Source organism: Bos mutus, chromosome 15, assembly GCF_027580195.1.
Source record: "Bos mutus isolate GX-2022 chromosome 15, NWIPB_WYAK_1.1, whole genome shotgun sequence".
Lineage (NCBI taxonomy): Eukaryota > Metazoa > Chordata > Mammalia > Artiodactyla > Bovidae > Bos > Bos mutus.
This window is the reverse complement of record NC_091631.1, coordinates 43,514,408-43,536,271: the sequence shown is the minus strand read 5'-3', so window position 1 is coordinate 43,536,271 and position 21,864 is coordinate 43,514,408. Positions and strand designations below refer to the sequence as shown.

General features: G+C 37.1%; 1 protein-coding gene across 32 annotated transcripts in view; it reads left to right on the top strand.

Annotated features, from left to right (window-relative positions):
- The window catches only part of SOX6 (SRY-box transcription factor 6), a 719,303-nt gene that overhangs the window by 439,038 nt on the left and 258,401 nt on the right, over window positions 1–21,864 (top strand). The window lies entirely within an intron of this gene.

The window sequence follows — 21,864 nt, the reverse complement described above, 5'->3', positions numbered from 1 at the left end:
CTTTCAGGATTTGTAATAGCTCCACTGGAATTCCATCACCTCCACTAGCTTTGTTCGTAGTGATGCTTTCTAAGGCCCACTTGACTTCACATTCCAGGATGTCTGGCTCTAGGTCAGTGATCACACCATCGTGATTATGGGGGTTGTGAAGATCTTTTTTGTACAGTTCTTCTATGTATTCTTGCCTCCTCTTCTCAATATCTTCTGCTTCTGTTAGGTCCATATCATTTCTGTCCTTTATCGAGCCCATCTTTGCATGAAATGTTCCCTTGGTATCTCTAATTTTCTTAAAGAGATCTCTAGTCTTCCCCATTCTGTTGTTTTCCTCTATTTCTTTGCACTGATCACTGAGGAAGGCTTTCTTATCTCTTCTTGCTATTCTTTGGAACTCTGAATCCAGATGCTTATATCTTTCCTTTTCTCCTTTGCTTTTCGCTTCTCTTCTTTTCACAGCTATGTATAAGGCCTCCCCAGACAGCCATTTTGCTTGTTTACATTTCTTTCCATGGGGATGATCTTGATCCCTGTCTCCTGTACAATGTCACAAACCTCTGTCCATAGTTCATCAGGCACTCTATCTATCAGATCTAGTCCCTTAAATCTATTTCTCATTTCCACTGTATAATCATAAAGGACTTGATTTAGGTCATACCTGAATGGTCTAGTGGTTTTCCCTACTTTCTTCAATTTAAGTCTGAATTTGGCAATAAGGAGCTCATGATCTGAGCCACAGTCAGCTCCTGGTCTTGTTTTTGCTGACTGTATAGAGCTTCTCCATCTTTGGCTGCAAAGAATATAATCAATCTGATTTCAGTGTTGACCATCTGGTGATGTCCATGTGTAGAGTCTTCTCTTGTGTTGTTGGAAGAGGGTGTTTGCTATGACCAGTGTGTTCTCTTGGCAAAACTCTATTAGCCTTTTCCCTGCTTCATTTTGTACTCCAAGGCCAAATTTGCCTGTTACTCCAGGTGTTTCTTGACTTCCTACTTTTGCATTCCAGTTCCCTATAATGAAAAGGACATCTTTTTTGGGTGTTAGTTCTAAAAGGTCATCTAGGTCTTCATAGAACCATTCAACTTCAGCTTCTTCAGCATTACTGGTTGGGGCATAGAGTTGCATTACTGTGATATTGAATGGTTTGCCTTGGAAACGAACAGAGATCATTCTGTCGTTTTTGAGATTTGACCATGATGGCTACTCCATTTCTTCTAAGGGATTCCTTCCCACAGTAGTAGATATAATGGTAATCTGAGTTAAATTCACCCATTCCAGTCCATTTTAGTTTGACGATTCCTAGAATGTCGACATTCACTCTTGCCATCTCCTGTTTGACCACTTCCAATTTGCCTTGATTCATGGACCTAACATTCCAGGTTCCTATGCAATATAGCTCTTTACAGCATCGGACCTTGCTTCTATCACCAGTCACATCCACAACTGGGTATTGTTTTTGTTTTGGCTCCATCCCTTCATTCTTTCTGGAGTTATTTCTCTACTGATCTCCAGTAGCATATTGGGCACCTACTGACCTGGGGAGTTCCTCTTTCAGTATCCTATCATTTTGCTTTTTCATGTTCTTCATGGGGTTCTCAAGGCAAGAATACTGAAGTGGTTTGCCATTCCCTTCTCCATTTTCTTCTAATCACACAAAATTTCATAAATGATAATTTATTGGAAGTTAGGTCTAATAGGTTATAAAACTATTTCAATGTAGGATCTAAAACCATTTCAATTCAACTTTTACATTTAAAATCCATTGGTCCAATTTGACCTTTGAATGAATCTTTTACTCCATGCATGATTTTGTAATAGCTTTTTAGATTACATTGTTTTACTGAGTATGCAGATGTTCCTTATTTTGACACATTTCATCATGCACTATCAAAAAAATCACATTTATTAGTATCACCGCTAACCTTATCAGAAAATCTTTTAAGTCTTTGCAAACTGTCATGCTAATGATGGCAGATAAAAGTTTTCACAATTCTAATTTTCCCTTTAAAGTTCAAACTGCATTGTTTCCACCAATACTTTCAGTTGTTTTTCTGGAAGTGGCAGGCTTACTTGCCAAATATTGAAGTACAGAAATGATATTTTGTGTATTAGCTGTTCTTTCAAATAAAATTGGTGCTTTGTGTAAAAGACACGAAAATGCGAAAATGTCAGCTTACGAGTCAAACAATAGCATAAGTCATTTTTCTTGAACTAGTATATGCTTGAAAGTGAAAGTGAAGTTGCTCAGTCGTGTCTGACTCTTTGTGACCCCATGGACTGTAGCCTACCAGGCTCCTCGGTCCATAGGATTTTCCAGGCATGAATACTGGAGTGGGTTGCCACTTCCTTCTCCAGTGGATCTTCCCGGCCCAGGGATCGAACCTGGGTCTCCTGCATTGTAGGCAGACGCTTTACTGTCTGAGCTACCAGGGATGATCTACATTATATGCTTAGGTACAATAAACAGCAGAATGCTTCCCATTTCATCACATAAAATATTTTAAGTATGAGTACTTAAAAGTGATTATTTAATAAAATAAGTTTTTTTTGTTTCAGTAAGAAATTATTAATTGAAACTGAACTTTTTGTGCTTTTTTACTATAAGTGCATAGTGGTAAAGAATACAGTGACTACTAGTAGAATTAGGCCCATTTGATTCATGCTAGAGGACCTTCAATTTTTTCCCCACTATTTCATTTGCATCATCAGTGCAAATGTCAATAGTATAACATGCAATACAATGCCTTACTATTATTATGAAAACAGTATGGCTCTCAGGCGTCAACTCTGGGATTCCAAGGAGTTCAAGAATCACATTTTAAGAACCACTGGACTAGAACCTTAAAATAGACTGGCATATATTTACCTTGATAATAAATTAATTTGTCATTAATAACTACAAAGCAATTTAGTCACATCTAAGAGTTCAAAGTTTCTATGAAGACAGTAAATGATGGGGCTTCCCTGGTGGCTCAGTGGTAAAGAATCTACCTGACAATGCGGCAGACATTGGTTTGATCCCTGATCTGGGAAGTTCCCACATGCCATGCAGCAACTACACCTGTGCGCCACAGCTATTGAGCCTGTACTCTGGAGTCCAGGAGCTGCAATTACTGGGCCCACATGCTGCAACTACTGAAGCCGCAACTCCATAGAGCCCGTGCTCTGCAGCAAGAGAAACCACAGCAATGAGAAGTCCACGCACTGCAACTCGAGCAGCTCCCCTGTGCTCAACTAGAGAAAAACCCTTGTAGCAACAAAGACCCAGCACAGCCAAATATAAATAAATAAATAAAACTTGATGTAAAAAAAATACTAGATGAAGTTACTGGCTTAAACAAGTGAGTTGGTTACTCCTTGAAACTCAAATTGTGGCATAATAAATACAGAGTGTGGAGTTGATCAGAAGTGAGTTTGAATTGTGGCATAAACTGAGCAATTTGTTTACACTATTTTACTCTCACCTTTCTAATGTATAAAGTAGAAAAAAATACTTGCTTTTCAGAATTATTGTCAGTGATTGCAAAGTGATTGATAAAATTGTCCTCAATAAATAGCAATTTGACAGTAGGAATAAGAATGTTTGCTTTTGTGCCACCCATTAGTACCTAGAAATATTTATCACCTCTTTAAGTTTTAAAAAATATTTATTTATTTGTCTACATTGTGTCTTAGTTTCAGCAGGTGGGATCTTCATTGCATCATGAAGTATCTTTCCTTGTAGCACATGGACTCTGTAGATGTGGTGCCTGGGCTTAGTTGCTCTGTGGCATGTGGGATCTTAGTTTCCTGACCAGGAATTGAACCAGTGTTCCCTGTGAATTCTTAACCACTAGACCATCAGGGAAGTTCCCACATATTACCTCTTGAAGCACAAATTATTTCATAGGAAATAATTTGATATCTATAAAATTAAGTTCTAACAGTCCAAGAAATTAGTATTATCACCCCTGTCAAGTTTAAAAGTACAATTCACATTGCCAGCATTTATTCAAATATATTCACTTTATTTTTTTTATTTATTTATTTTTCATTATTATTTTAATTTTTTTTTAACTTTACAATATTGTATTGGTTTTGCCATACATCAACATGAATCCGCCACGGGTGTACACGTGTTCCCCATCCTGAACCTCCCTCCCTTCTCCCTCCCCATACCATCCCTCTGGGTCATTCCAGTGCACCAGCCCCAAGCTTCCTGTATCCTGCATCGAACCTGGACTGGTGATTCATTTCTTATATGATATTATACATGTTTTAATGCTATTCTCCCAAATCATCCCCTCCCTCCCTCTCCCATAGAGTCCAAAAGACTGTTCTGTACATCTGTGTCTCTTTTGCTGTCTCGCATACAGGGTTGTCGTTACCATTTTTCTAAATTCCATATATATGCGTTAGTACACTGTATTGATGTTTTTCTTTCTGGCTTACTTCACTCTGTATAATCGGCTCCAGTTTCATCCACCTCGTTAGAACTGATTCAAATGTATTCTTTTTAGTGGCTGAGTAATACTCCATTGTGTATATGTACCACAGCTTTCTTATCCATTCATCTGCTGATGGGCATCTAGGTTGCTTCCATGTCCTGCCTATTATAAACAGTGCTGCGATGAACATTGGGGTACACGTATCTCTCACTTTATTGATAATTAGCTTAACTTTTTAGTGAGGTCAGGCCTAGTCAGCTTCATTCCCATCTTACAAATCTTTTAACTACCATAGGCTTCTCAAATCCTTGTAGTAATATTGAATCACCTTATTCAAGTACAATTCAAATTTTATTTCCCAGAATTTTAAGAGATTTTTTTCATATAATTTTAGTTCTGGCATATTATTATAGTGATAGCTGAAACTTAGAGAGGTCTTGCTATTAAAATGGGTTTGTTTCATGTATCATTTCCAGACATACAGTTGCCGTGAAATATTTTGTGTGTGTAATATGTATGATAAATGAGATTTTAATAATATGAATTCATTATTTTATAATTAAAAGTTATATTTAAGGTTTTTAGTAAACATAAAAAAAGATTTAAAGTTATAGATATCATTCTTTTTAATTTGCTGTATTTTACTTTAGGCTCTTTTATCTGAATAAATGATGTAAGTTAAAAACACATTTGTAATAATATTTATATACAGTTTATTCTTAAAAGAAAAATTTATGGAATAGTAATTAATCTCAGTGCTGTGGCCCAGAAATGTTCTGTGCCTAGCACCATAGGTGCCAGGGTGCATCCTGGGTATTTCTTTCCTCTAGAGTCAGCTTTTCAGCAAATTCTTCTGAGATATGTGTGCCACATTAAGAACTGGCCCATAGTACTAGATCTCCCACATACTTACTATTTAGGTCATTTGTCTGAAATAAGAAAAAATACTGTAAGGCTAACCATTTAAAAAAATGTGTGTATTTACATCCAAATGGTGTTTTTATGAATGAGACCCTTGAAACAGGTATAAATTGTGCTTTATTCTCTACATTTTTAAATGTGTTGCTACTGTTGATAATTACCACTGAGTGCATATTTAAGGCACTGAGGAAATTTGATGCAATTATTCCGTTTATTTGTGATTTCCCTTCATTTGTGATTTCCCTTCAATCCAAATATCTGCATTAAACTATTGAAAAAGGAAACTACAGAGAATTTAGGTTATTTAAAAAGTGCACACATTTTCGTACTCTGCTTGTAAACTTGTATTGCACTAACCAAAATAAAATTAGAAAGAACCCAACATTGTAAAGGATAGGATTCAAAAGTTTAGATAATTTTGAATAAAATTACCTCAGTACCTTTTAAGTATAACCATAAATGGGCAGATCAGATCAGATCAGATTAGTTGCTCAGTATGTCCGACTCTTTGCGACCCCATGAATCGCAGCACACCAGGCCTCCCTGTCCATCACCAACTCCCGGAGTTCACTCAGACTCATGTCCATCAAGTCAGTGATGCCGTCCAGCCATCTCATCCTCTGTCGTCCCCTTCTCCTCCTGACCCCAATCCCTCCCAGCATCAGAGTCTTTTCCAATGAGTCAGCTCTTCACATGAGGTGGCCAAAGTACTGGAGTTTCAGCTTTAGCATCATTCCTTCCAAAGAAGTCCCAGGGCTGATCTCCTTCAGAATGGACTGGTTGGATCTCCTTGCAGTCCAAGGGACTCTTAAGAGTCTTCTCCAACACCACAGTTCAAAAGCATCAATTCTTCGGCGCTCAGCCTTCCTCACAGTCCAACTCTCACATCCATACATGACCACAGGAAAAGCCATAGCCTTGACTAGACAAACCTTTGTTGGCAAAGTAATGTCTCTGCTTTTGAACACGATATCTAGGTTGGTCATAACTTTTCTTCCAAGGAGTAAGTGTCTTTTAATTTCATGGCTGCAGTCAACATCTGCAATGATTTTGGAGCCCAGAAAAATAAAGTCTGACACTGTTTCCACTGTTTCCCCATCTGTTTCCCATGAAGTGGTAGGACCAGATGCCATGATCTTCATTTTCTGAATGTTGAGCTTTAAGCCAACTTTTTCACTCTCCACTTTCACTTTCATCAAGAGGCTTTTGAGTTCCTCTTCACTTTCTGCCATAAGAGTGGTGTCATCTGCATATCTGAGGTTATTGATATTTCTCCGGGCAATCTTGATTCCAGTTTGTGTTTCTTCCAGCCCAGCGTTTCTCATGATGTACCCTGCATATAAGTTAAATAAACAGGGTGACAATATACAGCCTTGACGAACTCCTTTTCCTATTTGGAACCAGTCTGAAAGGCTACAGTCTTACAAAAGTCAACAAAAGACGTTTATAATTGAGTTCACAATTTAGCTAGTTTTCACTGACCAAGGTTCTTGGCCTTCCTCAACTGATAGAAACTGACTAGAGGCCAGACAAGAAATTCAGGCAAGGTTTTACTGGGGCCCCTGCTGCAGGAGCAGGAAGAGAGAACAGGTAGCAGGTTCCCTTGCTCACCCACTCCTAAGGCAGGGTGAACTTGTTCCTTATATGGGGTAAGGATAGGATATGTGTCCAGGTGTCTGGACCAGAGGAGTGGCTTAAGTATTTTACCCACCTGACTTGTGGTGTTGTGTTCAGGGGCATGCCCAGACCCTGCTTTTGCTCCCAACACCCTGTTTTTCACTCCCAGCTCTTCAGAAGTGGCTGTTGAGTTTTTTGGCCTTTCGTATCTTTTTGTCCATAATTTGCCCCAACTGTGCATGATTGCAGTTGTTTTTAGTCCCTTATAGTTTCTTTATTTTGGGGGCTCCAAAATCACTGCAGATGATGACTGCAGCCATGAAATTAAAAGACACTTGCTCCTTGGAAGAAAAGCTATGACCAACCTAGACAGCATATTAAAAAACAGAGACATTACTTTGCTGACAAAGGTCCATCTAGTCAAAGCTATGGTTTTTCCAGTAGTCATGGATGGATGTGAGAGTTGGACTATAAAGAAAGCTGAGTGCCAAAGAATTGATGTGTTTGAACTGTGGTGTTGGAGAAGACTCTTGAGAGTCCCTTGGACTGCAAGGAGATCCAACCAGTCCATCCTAAAGGAAATTAGTCCTGAATATTCATTGGAAGGACTGATGCTGAAGCTGAAATGCCAATATGTTGGCCACCTGATGCGAAGAACTGACTCATTTGAAAAGACCCTGATGCTGGGAAAGATTGAGGGCAGGAGGAGAAGGGGATAACAGAAGATGAGATGGTTGGATGACATCACTGACTCTATGGACATGAGTTTGAGTAAGCTCCGGGAGTTGGTGATGGACAGGGTCACAAAGAGTCAGACATGACTGAGCGACTGAACTGAACTGATAGTTTCTTTGTATTTTGTGGCTGGAAGAGAGGTTTATCCAGGGGCAAGCACTCCAGCACTCCAGCAAAGGGTCCCAGGTCCCAGCCTGTCACAGTTTAATTTCAGACAAACTATTTTTCCTCAAGCCTGTTTTCAGTACTTATGAGTTGATGACACCTGGAAATGGATTGAATAGAAAGAAATTGATAGCTCTTAGAAAGTTTGTACAAAGTGATAGAAACCACAGAGAAGACATCTGAGTCTTTCTCTTCTAGGAGCACCCAACATTTTTTAAAGCTCAGAGAATTTGGGTACTGAAAATCATCTCTACTGCTGAAAGGGTCAGAAAATGAAAAGAGTGCAAGAACGGTATAGCTTTTGTAGGCCCATTTTATATTTTCTCCTTTGATCATAGCTAGTAAGAAAAGTACACATTTTTCACAGAAATGATTCAATATCATTGAAATGGTTTTGTCAGGAATAGAATAAGGCAGAAGAACACAAGTATTAAATGGGAAGGAGGAACTCCATATCCTTTTTGTTCAGTAGGCATCATCTGGTGTTCCCTTTCAAGTTAATATGCAACTATTCGTTATACATGCTTTAATAATATTCTTAAATATCCCTCTAGGGCTGTGGAAGAGATGAGATTTAAAGTGAAATCTATTCCAAGACTTTAAAAAATATGTTTCTTCATATAATAGTAAGGAGAGACCTGTATTTTTATGCTTAAAGTGAAGCGTTACATTCCTATTAACATTTGTTTAACTAGGCTTCTATCACAACAGGTGCACAATTATTTTTATGAGTAAAATATTATCAGCCTTCAAAATTAGCCAGGGCAAAATGCAAGTTGTCTGATTAAATAATCAGAGCTGAACCTTAAAATACATTTGATTTCCACAGGAATTTTAAAATGCAAAGTCCCAGCCTCTTATTCTGATATGTTGAAGGAGTTGCAATTGTTTGTGGTATGTAAGTAGCAGCTTGTATTGCAAATAAGTTGATATATTTCACATAATTCAATTGACCTTATGAGACAGTCTACTAAAAACATAATAGAAGTTTATTACCCTAGTCTAGCATTTTAATCTGTCAGTGAAGTAGTATTGTTTCACGTGCATAGAGCAGAAAAAGTGACTCTTTTGTTTTGTAGACTATTCTGAATTCAGTTAAAGGGCACATCAGTTTAGAAAGTTAAAATCCAGTGTATTTTTTAAATTTAATTTATGGAGGGTAAAAAAATAAGAATATAAATTTCAGTTCATAGAATGTATAAATCGTGTGTACACCAAAGTTACTGAATATCTTGGTGAAAAATAAAGACCCCTAAATGGTTAAAATCAAACAATCAAAATAAATAAAAGCAAACAATAACATACACACATACTCTTCTGAGCACAACAGGAGGCTTCTCTAGGAGGCACTTTCTAAACCATGGTTTAGAAGTACTACAACAGTGCAGCTCTTAGAAACCAATTATAGCCAGGTAACTGTTTGTTTTCACATCTAAATCTGTTTGTCAATCAGGGGAATGCCGTGAATCAGGAAAGGGTATCTTGTACAAACCACAGTAAGGCAGACTATCTGGAATGGGTCCAAGCCACAGGAATTAGGGCAGGAGTATAGATGGAATCAAAACCATACATATGCACATGGCTGCTGTCTTTGACCAACTTTTCAAATAGACTCAGAAGTAGAGACTATTGGAGAAAAACATTAGTTTTCTATTGAGAGTAGTCTGATTTTAAGATTTCTTAGAAACGTGTTGTTATTTATAGAAAAGTGATTGTAGAAGACATCTTTTATGGATCTTCAAATGTAAGACATTTCTAAAACTGGCTCATAATTATCATTTCAAAATGAAGTTTAAGCTTATCTTTGAAATTAAAAATAACCATTATATATATATACATATATATATGTATCATGAGAGATATATATATCTAATATATATATATATATCATCAGATATATATATATCATCAGATATATATATATATATCTGACCATAGTTATAAACAGGTAAGCTTTTACTACTTTGAAATTCATTTATGGCAGTTTCTAGCTTATCTAGCTACTTATGAAGAAACTTTAGTTTTATCTGGACCCAAGAATACACTGTTACTCAAGTTAGTGAAACCACCTCTACTGTTTAAATATGCAGCTGTTGTGCTATGGTTGCAAAATTTCAGGAGACAGTGAATTATACAAAGAATGACTTACATAAGTCTATATAGCTAGATGTTTTTCCATGCTGAAATGTGGGTAAACCTACTGAGATTCTGAAGTTTAAGTTGGTGACATCAAGGAAACAAATAGAAATTTATTAAGAAAGCTAAAGAAAATGAAATGGGCATAACCATTCTGTGGTTTTGCTTAAACACAGGCTTTCACATCCATTGAGAATCCTGGATTTCTTGTTAACTGCTTACTGAAAGAAGCTATTTTATTTTGCCAGCCATAATTTAGTGCCAATAGGCATTTGCCTCTTGGAGAAGGAAATGGCAACCCACTCCAGTGTTCTTGCCTGGAGAATCCCAGGGACGGGCGAGCCTGGTGGGCTGCCGTCTATGGGGTCGCACAGAGTCGGACACGACTGAAGCGACTTAGCAGCAGCAGCAGCAGCCTCAGGCATTTGCCTCTAAGCATGATGGCTTTTCTCTAACCTTCACAGTTGACTGTGTATTTTGTAGACATGTCTGTCATGGTTTAGGGTTGCTCTCCTAAATGGATTCTGCAGAGTATTTTCTTACTTATCCCAGCTTCCTTTCTGTATCTCATTAAGTTTTGGTGTTAGGAAGAGGAGGAGGGGTTAGCTACTACCTGGTATGGCCCTCTCTGTACCTGTACCATCTTTTAAATGTTTACAAAGGCTCATTTGAGATGGAATCAGAAAGACTGATCAAGAAACAAAAGAGAAGTGATGAATGAGATGAAATGAAATACTGGAAGAAATAGTCATGCTTTTCTTTGTCTAGAAAGAAGTTTTGCTTAAGATTGCAGAAAAGGCTCTGAAGATATTTTCTGTATATATTTCATAAAGAATACCAGAGGTAGGACCAAAAAAAAATTCCTTTTACCCCTCATGATGAACTGATTCTTATCGTTGGCTGACACTAAGAAAAGCTTTCTTACTAGAATGTTAATCTCACAATTTTAGAATTCATCTCATCCATCCCCTGATTTCAGGAAGGAATGTATTTGCAGAATCTCAATCAATCTACAAATCTTTTTTGGAGTGCATAGTATTTGCCCATCATTGTGTTAGGCTAGGCAGTGTTTAAAATGTTTTATATTTTCTACCACTCGGACAAGATAAATTCATTTTTAAAGATCTACAGAGAATTGGGAGAGGAGGGTACTGACAAAGCAAGAACTAACATTTATTGGGCAAATATTGTGTGTCAGAGTGCTTTTGTATATCTTATCTCACTTAACTGTCTAACCAGTGCCATGAGGTGTGGACATCATCGTCTTCCTTTTGCAAAGAAGAAAACAAAGGCTCAGAAAAATAATTTTCTCAAGACACAAAGATAATAACGGTCAATCTAGAATTTGAATCAAGAATTATATGATGATAAAGTTTATGCTCTTTCCACCAAAACATGCTAACATCTGTTTGGTCATTATTGAGACATATTTCCCCATGCATTTCCCAAGTCTCCCATACTACTTTTTTTGGGTTAAACAGAAAAGCAAAGACAAAACCAAACAAACAAATAAACAAAAAATGATTATCATTCTCTTTATGAAAATATGTTGTAGTCTTAACTGAACAGTTTGTTTTTTTTTGAAGTTTGTGGAATCATTTTCACTTCTTAATATGTATAGGTTTTTCCTTTCAAATTCTGCCACTGTAAATTTTCCCTTTTCTATTAATTTAAATTCTTTAGGCTTGAGTATCTCACTTATTGTTTAGTGTGCTATCACTAATTTCTAATTTGCTATCAAGGGTTATTTCATGTTATTCTGGCTTTCTAGGATAATCTGATCTGTAATTCAACAGTGAATTATCACTGGTCATTAGACAGTTGACAGAGTGCCTGGATATGCCATGAGAGAAATTGTAGTATATAAACTTTGGTGATACTGGACACTGGCTGGACTACCAGGATCCTTATTTTTCTAGGATAGTGGAGTATATATTTCTGTGTTTACAGCAGAAACTTATGAGGCATGAATAGAATTGTAATAAATAAATTCTATTGTGGTTAATTATTAAATTAAAACTATGAGAAACAGTTAAGGGAAGATTGTCATCTCTCCATTACGGTGACCCCTTACTATGTCTATAATCCATATCTCACATTGGAATCTATGAATTATTTGTCCCACAGTTTTTTAATCCATGCTATAATTTTATGATTTCTCTGAAGATATTTTAAAAATCAGCTTTCTTCTCTTTTGCTCAAGAGGAAAATGAAATAGCTGGTACTCATGGAATGAGAAGTATTTTGAATTTGGTGGTATACAGAGGACACTATTATTTTGAGAATTAAGTCACCAAATTATCTTAAACTGCTTCCAATTCAAAACTTCCATTTCTTAAGAGGAAAGCCAAGGAAATCAGATCTAGGAATGTACTTAAAAATCACAGGTTAGACAAATACCTTAGGTCTGACTAAAGTCATGAATGGGCATGTGAATACTAAATTTCCCTGGGGGAAAATGGAGCTTGGTCAGTCAACAGTGTGGAGCACAGGAACAGGAGAATATTGGTTACTGAAGCAGCTGAGTCACCCTTAAGTGATCAAGCAGAGATGCCCAAGAATACAAGTTAGGAGCATAAAACACACAAAGCCAAGTATTGAAGCACATATAGGTTAGATAACAGGGGTGAAGTGTGAGCTCTGCTAAAAATGAAAGTCAGGACATAACGACTCAGAAAGCCTAGGTTGTAGATACTTGGTGTCTCAGCTCTGATAGGAGGAGAGAAGTAGGTCACCACAAATGTGCTGAGAAGACAGCGTTATGACCTCTAATCCTAGAGCAGAGATTGTCCAGTCCTAGTACAATCCAGTCCTAGTACAATCTACTAAGTACCGTCTACTTAGTACAGTTAGACACCAGTATTTATGGCTAGATAAAAGGAAGGTTTTTCTAGATCACACTAAATCTTTCCTGCTGCTCAATACAACAGTTACTTGCCACATATAGCTATTTAATACATTAAAGTTAACGAAATGAAAATGCAGTTCCTCAGTCATACAAGCCACATTTCAAATGCTTATTACCATGTGTAGCTGGACACGTGTAGCTACCATGTGTAGCTGGCTACCATATTGGACAGGAAAAATGTAGAACATTTCCATTTTCATGAAAAGTTTTATTGGACAATGTTGTTCTGTATATAACAGTCATGAAAGCCTTAGCCTTTTGGAGAGCCCTAATATTGTGAAACTGCAGTATCTATGCATTTCTGTAACAAGACCTATCTGTGACATTGTATCTTAAAGAAGCTGAAAGATAATATTGTCAAATTTAGTAAGGGTTCAGAAAACAAGATTTTGATGGAATAATTCTGTTATATGAAGTTAGTTTTGAAATTGGGATTCGTAATTTTTTTTTTACTGATTTGTATACTATTGGCAATAAATATATATATTTTTTTCTACTGAGGAAGATCTATTACAATCTTGTTGGAATGGATCATAACTTACCAATATATGCAAACTGCTGAAATAATATTAAAATCTATTTTCCCACATGTATACTATGTTTGTTGAAGCATATAAGCTTTTGTGAATTACTTGAAATTTCTCATCTCTGCTGATGAACTGATGGGAAAGTAGATCCTTCTATCTTTGTTTCATCAAACTGTCAACAAGTAAGCTTCCTGTTTTGAGTTCTATTTTTCATTGTATTTAACATACATCTTTTTATATGTGCATTTTTATTATATTTGTACAGATTTTGTGTGTTTAACTCTGCATCAGAGAAAGGCAAAAACATACACAGGAAAATATGGAGAGAGAGATAGGGAGATTAGACATACTAAGGAAAATGAATTGACTAAAATAAAATATGAATTTTTTTTCTCTTCATAGTAAATTTAACTCTCAGAGAAAGAGAGAGAAGCACTTGCATTTATGTCAGTATCTAATATTTTTCTCTAATATACTAAACCCAAGCCCCTGAATGTCACCACCACTAATTTTGTGGCTTCTAGTACATGTGTGCTAAGTAGCTTCAGTTGCATCTGACTCTTTGCGACGCTATGAACTGTAGCTTTCCAGGCTCCTTTGTCCGTGGGGTTCTCCAGGCAAGAATACTGGAGTGGGTTGCCATGCCCTCCTCCAGGGGATCTTCCCAACTTAGTGATGGGAAGATCTCTTATGTCTCCTGCATTGTCAGGTGAGTTCATTACCACTAGCCCCACCTAAGGAATATTCAAATCCCCTTGTTCCGAGGTACTGCTTTTGGGTTTTGTTGTGTTGGTTTTTGAACAGACCTAGTTGCTGATGTGGAACCAAAATACATGTGGTAGACATAGCTTGTTGAGTCTACACTGGCTCAAAATTAAATAGGTAGTTCACGGAAGAGGATGCCTGAATAACAAGGAAATGCAAATTAATACAATAAGATATCATTTCACATCCATCTGACTGGCAAAAATTAGGAGCTGGAATTCTCATAAAATATTTATGGCAGTATAAGATATATAGCTACTACTGTGAGAATGGTTTAACTATATTTGGCAAAGTTGATGATGTACATACTTTGTGAACTAGCAGTCCAACTTTTATATTTACCTCCTAAAGTTAGAGTTAGGGTTAGGTTTCAGGCTTCAGCAATACGTGAACCGTGAACTTCCAGATGTTCAAGCTGGTTTTAGAAAAGGCACAGGAACCAGAGATCAAATTGCCAACATCCACTGGATCATCAAAAAAGCAAAAGAGTTCCAGAAAAACATCTATTTCTGCTTTATTGACTATGCCAAAGCCTTTGACTGTGTAGATCACAATAAACTGTGGAAAATTCTGAAAGAGATGGGCATAGCAGACCACCTGACCTGCCTCTTGAGAAACCTATATGCAGGTCAGGAAGCAACAGTTAGAACTGGACATGGAACAACAGACTGGTTCCAAATAGGAAAAGGAGTACATCAAGGCTGTATATTGTCACCCTGCTTATTTAACTTCTATGCAGAGTACATCACGAGAAACGCTGGGCTGGTAGAAGCACAAGCTGGAATCAAGATTGCCGGGAGAAATATCAATAACCTCAAATATGCAGATGACACCACCCTTATGGCAGAAAGTGAAGAGGAACTCAAAAGCTTCTTGATGAAAGTGAAAGAGGAGAGTGAAAAAGTTGGCTTAAAGCTCAACATTCAGAAAACGAAGATCATGGCATCCGGTCCCATCACTTCATGGGAAATAGATGGGGAAACAGTGGAAACAGTGTCAGACTTTATTTTGAGGGGGCCTCCAAAATCACTGCAGATGGTGACTGCAGCCATGAAATTAAAAGATGCTTACTCCTTGGAAGGAAAGTTATGTCCAATCTAGATAGCATATTCAAAAGCAGAGACATTACTTTGCCAACAAAGGTCCGTCTAGTCAAGGCTATGGTTTTTCCTGTGGTCATGACTGTGAAGAAAGCTGAACACCGAAGAATTGATGCTTTTGAACTGTGGTGTTGGAGAACACTCTTGCAAATCCCTTGGACTGCAAGGAGATCCAACCAGTCCATTCTGAAGGAGATCAGCCCTGAGTGTTCTTTGGAAGGAATGATGCTAAAGCTGAAACTCCAGTACTTTGGCCACCTCATGTGAAGAGTTGACTCATTGGAAAAGACTCTGATGCTGGGAGGGATTGGGGGCAGGAGGAGAAGGGAACGACAGAGGATGAGATGACTGGAGGGCATCACTGACTTGATGAATGTAAGTCTGAGTGAACTCCGGGAGTTGGTGATGGACAGGGAGGCCTGGCGTGCTGGGATTCATGGGGTCGCAAAGAGTTGGACACAACTGAGCGACTGAACTGAACTGATAAAGAAAGCTGAGTGCTGAAGAATTGATGCTTTTGAACTGCGGTGTTGGAGAAGACTCTTGAGAGCCCATTGGACAGCAAGGAGATCCACCCAGTCCATCGTAAAGGAGATCAGTCCTGAGTGTTCGTTGGAAGGACCAATGTTGAAGCTGAAATGCCAATACTTTGGCTACCTGATGCGAAGAACTGACTCATTTGAAAAGACCCTGATCCTGGGAAAGATTGAAGGCAGTAGGAGAGGGGATGACAGAGGATGAGATGGTTGGATGGCATCACCGACTCTATGGACATGAGTTTGAGTAAGTTCCGGGAGTTGGTGATGGACAGGGAAACCTGACGTGCTGCAGTCCATAGGGTTGCAGAGAGTCAGACTGAACTGCACTGAAAGAAACTCTTGTGCATATGCAGGAATGTTCACTTTAGAATTGTTTATAATAACGATCAAAATAAAGAAGAAGTCAAAATAAACAAAAGCTATATATATATATCAACATGCATGAGTTTGAAAACATAATATTAAATGAAAAAAGACAAAAGTATGTATCTAGTATATATGATACAATTTATATAACTGAAAACATGTTAAAAAAAACCATAGATATATTCTTATAACTCATATGTAGTAATAGCATAAAAACAAGTATTGAAATGATAAACAATAAATTTAGTATAACAAATATTTTTTAAAAAGCAGGCTCTTTCTTAGGGGCACAGGAAATAAACAGGAAATCCTTCAGTGTTAGAGGCATTAGCTTTCCTCAGGCTATTCATACTGCTTGCTCTTTGCTTTACCAACAAAAACTTTACAATTACTTTAGCCTCCTTTATTTATCATGTAACTCTTAGCCTCTTCTTGACTTTCTGTCACCATGAGTGAGTGGTATCAGTTATCTGAGTCTAAAGACAGTCAATTGGAAGAGGTTCTTTTTACAAAAACAAAACTTCCCTTATTAATGTGGCATTTTATATAGCACCTTGGGAACACCCTGTAAATCTCAACCCTATTTTCACTCATTTATATTTTTATTAATTTCACTCATTGGTTAAATATTTTGAGAAGCTTTTACACAGTAGGTACTTAGAATACATAGATGACTAAGAAATTGTCCCTACCCATAAGGAGTTCATAGTCTATAATAGCATACATAGATAATTATAACAAATACTCTTTAGCTCATACTTTAGAGAATACTAAAGAGGAATTGATTGAAATATTATTTAAGTTTTTTCCCATTCCGAGTAAAGAAAAATATTATCTCTGAAAGAAAGAAATCATTTGTATTTATAGATTGGTGTATTTTGTCTGGTATCTCAAATGCATGACAAGTAGGGTTAATATTTATATTTCCAGCCAAGACCTCTGTTTTGAGCTCCAAATATGTATATCCAATTTTCTGCTATATGTTTTTACTTTGACCCTTTAATGTAATATGTCTAAATTAGTACTCTGGTATTCTTTCCTAGATCAGCTGAACCTAAATTCTCCTCCATCTCAGTAAATGGCAACTATATCCTTCTAGGTGCTCAGGTCACAAACCTTGAAATCAGCCTTGATTCCTCACTGTGAGACATCTGTTCCATTTGTCCCTCTCTATACCTTCTCAATTTGCTCTGTCCTCTAAGAGCCCAATCCATGGACTGCATGAATGAGTTCTCTTCCTCTTTGAGTTCCAGTTGGGTTTGACCAATAAGAGGCACTGAGGAGAGTTGAAGGAGAGTAAGGTTGATGTCCTCCTCCTTTCCCCAGCACTTCCCTTGCCAGATTGCTGCAGGTTGGTGTCACCTTTTCATTATCCTCTCCATTGTACTCCATTTTCCATCTTCCAGGAACCATTCTCTCCCTTGACCCTTCAGGCCTAGGTATAACAACAGCTTCATCCTATAATTAACTCCTGGAAAACCACTACCTCTTGCTGTTTTCCTTAAATTTTGCCCCATATCTTTGTTAAATGGCTTATTTAACTCTCCTCAAGTTATCTATTTTAAATGTGCCACTGCCATTACTCTGCTGCAATCCACCAATCTTTCTTGCTGAAAGTGAAAGTGTTAGTCACTCAGTCATGTCTGACTCTTTGTGATCCCATAGACTGTAGCCTGCCAGGCTCCTCCATGTCCATGGAGTTCTCCAGGCAAGAATACTGGAGAGGGTATCCATTCACTTATCCAGGATATCCTCCCAAACCAGAGATCAAACCCAGGTCTTCCGCACTGCAGGCAGATTCTTTACTGTCTGAGCCACCAGGGAAGATCTTCTTTTCTCCCTTATTTCCATAGAGTCTATTTACCATATAGAATCTAGGCTGATTCTTTAAAAACATGTAAAACATCACTCCTTTGCTTGAAAACGCTGTTAGATCTCCATATTAATTTGAGTAAAGACTAAAGGTGCTATGATGGTCCAAAAGACCCTACAAGATAGATACAATCTTCTCTTTGTCTAACTTCATCTCCTATTACTCTCCTAAAGGAAAGCTTTCTGCTACTCAGAACATTTCTGGCACCAAAAATGTGAATTTTCCATACCCAACAATTCTCCAGTTCTCTATGGACACCAATTGGGTGTCCTACAATTTAATTTAATTCTGACACTAACTACCCAGAGTTAGTATAGACCTCCCAAGGGTTAAAGTCTTAATCCCACAAGACTGCCCCCCTTCCCCGGTTCAGAGACTAATTGTAAGTCACAGGTCATCCCCAGGTTAGCCACGCTTCTGTCCAAATTGGCTGCAGATTAGCTCTTCAGATTTAACTGTTTGCTATAATGGCTCACAGAATTCAGGGAAACACTTCTTACTATAAATGGTTTATTACAAAGGAGACAAATGAACATCCAAATGGAGAGGTAAACGGACAATGTCTAGAAGGTCCCAAGCACAGGAGCTTATGTCCCAGTGAAGTTTGGGGTACTCTAGCTTCCTGGCACAGAATACATTCAATAACCTCGATGTTCTTGGATCATGTTCACTTAGGGTTTTTATGGAGGTTCCATTGTGTAATCATGGCTTCTGTTGAGTAACTTAATTTTGAGCTTCACTGCCCTCCCTGGAGCTTTGGACTGGACTGAAAGTTCTAACTCTAATCACGTGGTTGGTTCCTCTGGCAGCCAATTGCCTTAAAGCTCTCCTATTTAAAACTGGAACCTCTTCTACCTACTTAGTTGTATTTTTTTCGGTAGCATTTACTACATTTTAAACTGCTTTTCATTTTGTTGCTTCTTTTATTTATCATGTGGGTTTCACAACTAGAAGATCGTTGTGTGTGGGTTCCCTGCTCGACCCAAGGTAAATAATGTATATTTACTGAATGAGCGGCTGAATGAGTATAGTAAATTAGAAAGACGTACAAGAAGCCTGTGAGGTCACAGAAGGCTATTTGGAGAAGTTGCTTTTGTTCTTCTGACTCCTCACCCTGGCTTCACTCTACCAGTATGCTGTTGCCTCTGAACAGGAGTGCTAGTTAGTTTATGCCTCAAGACCACCAGATCTGTCTGTTCACTTATGCCCATAGGCAGATCTAAATTTTGAAACTCAGATACAAAATGTTCCTCTTTTCTGGGAGCAAATTCAAATATTTATTGAAAATAAAATACTTAATAAATATGTTTTTATGAAGAGATATTTGAACACCAGAAGAACACCCATTTTGAGATTTTTTAAAAATTGAAGAATACTTGATTTACAATATGTGTTAGTTTCTGGTGTACTGCAAAGTGATTTCAGATTCTTTTCACTTATAAGTTATTACAAAATATTGTGTATAGTTCCTTGTACTACACAGTAGGTCCATTTTATATATAGTAGTCTGTGTACGTTGATCCCAAATTCTTAATTTATTCCTTTCCCCTTTAGTAACCACTGATTTTTTTTTTCTTTGTCTGTGGGTCTATTTCTATTTTGCATATAGGTTCGTTTCTATCTTTTGTTTTTTTTAGATTCCACATATATGCAATATCATATGATATTTGTCTTTCCCTGTCCGGTTTACTTCACTTAGTAAGATAATCTCTAGGTCCTAAAAAAGAAAAAAGTTCCTTTTTTAACTAAACATTGGAAATAGAAGGCTCAGGTAGACAAGAGTTTTCTAGTTTTCTTTCTATTGAAAGAAACAGCAGTTGTAGAATGTGTTTTGCTTTCTAGTATGATTATCTTTGAATTGTACATTGTTCATATAATCTAGATTGGCTATATATTAAAAGTCAGATTTACTTTTGCTTTCTAGTATGATTGTCTTTGAATTGTATATTGTTCGTATAATCTAGATTGGCTATATATTAAAAGTCAGATTTACTTTTGCTTTCTAGTATGATTATCTTTGAATTGTATATTGTTCGTATAATCTAGATTGGCTATATATTAAAAGTCAGATTTATAATAAGTGGATTTGCAAGACCAAAACTTTATAGTACAATATAATAACATTTTTTCATTAGCAGAAGGGCTTCCCTTGTGGCTCAGCTGGTAAAGAATCTGCCTGCAATGCAGGAGACCTGGGTTCAATCCCTGGGTTGGGAAGATCCCCTTGGGAAGGGAAAGGCTACCCACTCCAGTATTCTGGCCTGGAAAATTCCGTGCATAGTCCACGTGGTCGCAAAGAGTTGGATACAACTAGGCGACTTTCACCTTCATTAACAGAAAGAAAAACTAAGTGATAGAAATTATTTATTTATTTTAATATATTTATTATTTATTTATCTATTTTTTTGTAAATAGCAATTTAACTGAGGGAAGTTGTCAGTAGATCTGCTGAGCAATTTTATTATACCGTATATACAAGATTTTTTCTGCTTTTTCCTCAAACATTCTTCACACTAGAAAGCCTCATTTAAGACACTAAAATTTAAATCAGATATAAATTTCAGTTAATGTTAAACAGTTGTGTCCCACTTTTTGTAAATGGACCATAGCCTGCCAGGCGCCTCTGTTCATGGGATTCTCCAGGCAAGAATATTGGAGTGGGTTGCTATTTCCTTCTCCAGGGCATTTCCCAACTCAGGGATCGAACCTTGCATCTCTTATGTCTCCTGCGTTGGGAGGCAGGTTCTTTACCCCTGGAACCACCTGGGAAGCCCAGAGGGCTGGTGTTCCCACACCAGGAGGCGAACCTGGGCCATCTGGGTGAAAACCAGGAGCTACAAGGAATCCTAGAAGGTGCTTTATTTTTTTAATTAATGTTTCACAGAAATTTTTAAAAAGGGACAACTTCGATAATATCAGTAAGAATAGGTAAACAAGAAGATAAGAACTTCTTTTGTGAATGAATTTTACTATGTCTTGACCATTGATATTTTTCTTACAGTCTAATAGAATCTGTTCAAACCCTTGTAATTTACCCTAGGTTTGTCATTGGATTTTGAAAGAAATATCAGTTATTTTCTGGACAAAGAATGCATTTATTGAGCTTTTTTTTTTTTTTAACCTTTGTTCAGTTATTTATTTTTTGCAATGACTTTATTGAGGTATAATTCAGATACCATAAATTTCATCCATTTAAGGAGTACAAGTCAATGATGTTTTAGTATATGATTTTTCACAGAGTTGTATGCCCATCACCACAGTTAATTTTAGAATTTTTTCATCACTGACAAAGAAATCCCCTACCCTTTAGCGGTTACCCTCCATTTATTCGCAAATTCCCTAATCCTAAGCAACCACTAATGTACTTTCTGTCTTTGTAGATTCCCTATTCTAGACATTTTATATAAATGAAATTATATCAGTTTTTTGTGATGGGCTTTTTTCACTTAGTACAATGTCTTTAAGGTTCATCAATGCTACAACATGTATTAATACTTCATTCTTTATTTCTGAAAAATATTCCTTTGGGGCTTCCCTGCTGGCTCAGATGGATTATATGGATAGACACCACATTTTATTCATCCATTCATCAACTGATGGACATGGATTGTTTCCATTTTTTTGCTGTTTTGAATAATACTGCAATGAACACTGTGCAATTTTGGTTTAGATATATGTTGTTATTCTTGAGTATATATGTGTATATATATATATGTGTATGTGTATATATATTATATATATAATATATATACACTAAGAGTGGATTCTCTGGGTCATATAGTAACTCTATG